The following is a 4,978-nucleotide window of genomic DNA, read 5'->3' as shown; positions in this document are numbered from 1 at the left end:
AGCCGGGCAGAGGCGGTGCTGAGGGCCAGGGTTTGGGGGTGGGATGGCAGGGGTAGGGGAACAGTTGGGCTGGGGGAGCTGAAAGGGCTTTGCCAACCCCAACGGTTCTGTGACTCTATGAAATCCCGTGCTTTAGCAACGAGCCTTTATTTAAACCTTCAGCCACATGAGATGGATCACGAGGCCCACGACCCGCTCCAGCCAGGGCGGCAGCAGAGGCTCCAAAGCACACAGGCGGAGATGCTCTCCCAGGCTTTGGGAAACCCTGACTCTGCTCCGCTCCCCGACTGCAGCTCCCGAGGCCTGTGCGATTCCACCCGGAGCTGAAATCCTGTGGGAAAGCCGAACCTGCTCTCCAAAAGCCACACTTCACCATCTGAGCCCACAAGCTCAAGACTGACCGAGGCCTTTTCCAGGCGGCAGAGGAGATGGCCGCGCCGTGCTGTGCTCGGCCTGGTGCTCGGCAAGGCTCGGCCTGGTGCGGAGGGACCCCGCGGCGCTGGGGTCTGCCGGAGCACGCGTCAGTCCCGGAGATGGCTACAGAGGGAGAACCTACACGCCGGCCACAAAATGGCACGTTCTACCAAAAAAAAAACCCAAAAAAAAACCCCAACCAAATTGGTTTATTTTGGTTGCCTGGACAGGAGCAGTGATTCGCTGCAAAATGCACAGGGGTGCTTTCCTTCCCTGCCCCAGCCCATAAAACATTTTAAAAGCACAAAATGGGAAATAACACCTTTTTTTTTTTTTTGTTGATCCAAACCAGCCCTTCCCGTTTTCCCTCTCCACGTGCCCAGCGTGGTTTTGGGGGCTCACCGACTGTTTAGGGGACCAGTCTGGGGCTGAGGGAATGCATGGTCCTCACCTCAGGGGTTTTTTTTTTTTGAGCAGATAGTGAATCAACACATTGGCTAATCATCCGGATCGTCTTCTGTCACCAGCGCAAGCCAGGCTTAGACCCAAAATACTGCAGACATGTCATCTGCCCGCTTGCTCGCCCTCCTCGGAGCCGTGTGCCGAAGCCAGACGCGACCCCACCAGCCACCTCGCAGCCGATCATGACCTGGTGGCTCAAGTCAATCCTGACAAGAGGAGAACTGACACAAGCCACCGCGTCACCCAAAGCCTGACTGTACCACTGCGGCACCCAGGCCACCCCGGTGGCTCAGCAGTGGCCCCTTCGCTCTCGCGGTGCCACCGGGCCAGCGTGGGCGGCATGGCCACTGCTGCGGGGCTTTTCTCCAGTGCAAATCACCGCAGATTTATTTATAGCACCCTTATCCCAGCGGGAGAGCCTATTTTGGGCCGATGCTCAAGCACCAGAGCAGCGCAGATTATTTTAACCCAGCGTTGGTTTATTTTCGGAGCTGCCCTTCTCCGCACGTGCTCTGGGATGGTTTCCAACTGCCAGGCACTTACGAAGGGTGGGGAAGCCAGGGGTGCAGGGGAAGAGGGACTGTGTAAAGAAATTTTATGGAGATTGAAACTTAAATCAGCCTTCATGGCAAAGCTTCCTTTGGCACCACCTGCCTGGGATCCACCCAGCATCTTGGGTCGTCAGTTGTCTGCAGGATAGGCCATGAGCAAGGGGCGGGAGAGGAAGGGCTTCTGGAGCAGTGTGCTGGCTTTGGCTGGGATAGAGTTAATGGTCTTCGCAGGAGCTGGTGTGGGGCTCTGGTTTGGGTTTGTGCTGGGAACAGCGCTGATAACCCCGGGATGTGTTGGTTCCTGCTGGGCAGGGCTCACACAGAGCCAAGGCCGTTTCTGCTCCTCGCCCCACCCCACCAGCGAGCGGCTGGGGGGGCACAAGGGGCTGGGAGGGGGCACGGCCGGGACAGCTGACCCCAACTGACCCCAGGGGTATCCCACACCGTATGGCGTCATGCTCAGCGTATGGAGCTGGGGGAAGGAGGAGGAAGGGGGGGACGTTGGGAGCGAGGGCGTTTGTCTGCCCAAGTCACCGTGAGCGGGATGGAGCCCGGCTGTCCTGGGGATGGCTGAGCACCCCCTGCCATGGGAAGCAGGGAATGAATTCCTTGTTCTGCTTTGCTTGCGAGCGTGGCTTTTGCTTTCCCTATTAAACTGTCTTTATCTCAGCCCACGAGTTTCCTCACATTTACGCTTCCGATTCTCTCCCCCGTCCCACTGGGGGGGAGTGAGTGAGCGGCTGGGGGGGCTGAGTTGCCGGCTGGGGTTAAATGTCCTCGTGACCCCCACCCTTGAGATATTTGTAGGTGTTGATGAGATCCCCTCTCAGCCTTCTCTTCCCCAGGCTGAACAAGCCCAGCTCCCTCAGCCTTTCCTCCTAGGGGAGATGCTCCAGTCCCCTCATCATCCTTGTTGCCCTCCTCTGGACTCTCTCTAGGAATTTCTAGGGAACTGCAGGGAATAAATTCCTTGTTTTGCTTTGCTTGGACACACAGCTTTTGCTTTCCCTATTAAACTCTCTTTATCTCAGCCCACAAGATTCCTCACTTTTACCCTTCCAATTCTCTCCCCCATCCCACCAGGGGGGAACGAGCAAGCGGCTTTGGGGGGCTCAGTCACCGGCCAGCGTTAAACCGTGACGAGCAGAGAGCTGGGCACCCAAGTTGGACAACACGCACAAGGGGAAGGCCAGCAGGATACACGGGGGGGAGAAAAGGAGAGCCAGGAGCTGGATGTTGATACAACCCCCAGGGCTGGGGTACGGTGCTTCCAGGCACAGGAGGGAGCAGGAACAGCCCAGCGGGATGGGACGTGCTCCTCCTCATCCTCTGCGCCCCCTGCTCTGGTCCCACCACCGGCCGTCCCGCAGCAGCCTGGGGGTGAAGGTTAACTCAGAAATGTAGAATGGCCTGGTTATTTAGTGGAACATATATTAAGTTAACGAGTTAGGGGCATTTATCAGTCCGGGATGTTGTGAAGGTCAGAACATTCGAAACATCTTGAAGAAATACATAAACCATCCAGCGTCTGGAAGACACGGCCCTGAGAGGGGGAACGGGATGGCACCAAGGACCAGCTACAGGAGACAGCAAGAAGATAAGCACCAAGGAAACCAAACCTTCGATAAGGCCGAGGGGAGAACTTAGTTGAACTTTGAGTGAACTGTCCTAATTAACACGGTAAAAATCACACCCCCCAGTCAAACGCCCCCTGCCCAGGTGAGGCCCCTTCCTCACAGAGCACGCAGAGCACAGAGAAAGACCCCTGCACCTTTAAATGGATGCGAGGCTCGCGGGAACCTATTAGAATTGGAGATAATTAGGCGTAATTGGGAAATAACCGATACATGAGTGTATAAAATGCTGCTGTGTGTTAACCGAGGTGCGCTCGGTTTGGGGACTTACCGCCCAGCACCCGTCTGTGCACAGAAATAAATAAGCAACGCCTCTCCCGCGCGTGTGACTGTCGACTGACCGCACACCGGGCCACGAAGCCGCTTTTCGGACAACGCTTGGGAAGCCTGGGACTCTTGGAGCCGCCCTGTCCGGATCCGGATGCTGCAGGAAGCAGCTGCACCATTTTTCAAGCACAGATTTCTTGGCAGCGAGCCGCTTTCTGGGCTCGGACGTCCTCGGCAGCGAGCGGCGGCTGCTGGTCCGCAGCAGAACTCAAAGCCCCATCCCCAAACTCGGGGGCGTCCCCACCAGCCCCGGTAATGGCACCCAGGGAGCTCACAGCTCCATCCCCCAGCAGGGCTGGAAAACTTATTTATGCTAGGCCAGAAAATACCTTCAAAATTAAAATACATTAAAAAAAAAAACCCCAAACACAAATCCAAAGAGGTCTTCCCCCCATCCTGACCAGCAGCCTCCAGTCCCTGCCGCAGCCCATACACCCAGCATCCCACCTCACACTTCCCTCCTGCCTCAGTTTCCCCCTCGACAACCTGACAGATAAGGGGGTGGGTGATGGAAAATGGGCTGGGGGGGTCTGCAAGGGGTGGTGGGGAGCCGGCAGCCTCCCCACTGCTGTTTGCAGCTGGCAGAGGGCACAGGGCTGCACCCTGCCCCTCCAGCCCCAGGTTGGAATTTGGTGGATCACACCACCCTGCTGGGAAAAGTGAGTCAGGACCTGAGCCGCTGCCAGCCCGGCCCTCGTCCTGGCATCCGAACCTGCCCCCCAGCCCCCCCCAGGCCCAGCATTGGACTGGGAAGGAGCTGGCAGAGAAGGGGAAAAAGGACGACCATGGGAAGGAGCCCTTGAAGGGAACATGGTGGGGGGAATCCCTTCCCTCCCCAAATCCCCCCCCAGGCCAGCCATCTGCCACCCACATAGGTCTCAATGCATTTTTATTAAATTCTTACAAAACAGAATACAAAATTCTGGCATCAACAATTGTTATAAAGGAAAACTTCAATTCAGCTGTATCAGTTCACCTGGTACATACAGTAAAGTGCTTGTTTTTGTAGGGTTTTTTTTTTTTCCTTTTTTGTTTTTTTTTTTTTTTTTTTTTTTTTTTCTCCCCGTTCTCATTTTTATTTTCCAGCCAGCCCCCAAGCAGAGGCTGCCGTTGCACAAACCAACAGTGTGTGAACACGACTCTTGTCAAACCAGCTTTGGCAGTCTTCATCAATTGTAAAGTGGAGAAAGTTTCTCCTGGTTTGATTAAAAAAAAAAAAAGTTAGCTTCACAGTAAACGTTTCTAACCAGTTCTAAGTCGAGTTAGTCGGCTGAAGGAAGGGCAGGGGGGAAGGGGAAGAAGCCAAAACACTTAAAATTTCCAGCTTAAAAAAAAAAAAATTCTTTTTGAAGTTGGTTTCCAAGACAGATGCTCTATGGGTGGGGGAAAGGCTTTGGGAGAGGAAGAGGAGGAAGAAGGGCGTTGGCGAGATGGGTTAGCGGGTGCTGGACCACAGGTCAGGGAGCATCTGTCTGGAAATCACCCCAGGAGAGGCGCTGGCGGTGGGGAGGGGATGCTCAGCCCCGGCACGAGCATCACCCCGCGCTGCTGAGGCACCCATGGGTCCCCCGCACCGCCACGAGTCAGGGC

This window comes from Egretta garzetta, unplaced genomic scaffold (genome assembly GCF_000687185.1).
Source record: "Egretta garzetta isolate BGI_Z169 unplaced genomic scaffold, ASM68718v1 scaffold418, whole genome shotgun sequence".
Lineage (NCBI taxonomy): Eukaryota > Metazoa > Chordata > Aves > Pelecaniformes > Ardeidae > Egretta > Egretta garzetta.
Note: the sequence above shows the minus strand (reverse complement) of the source record.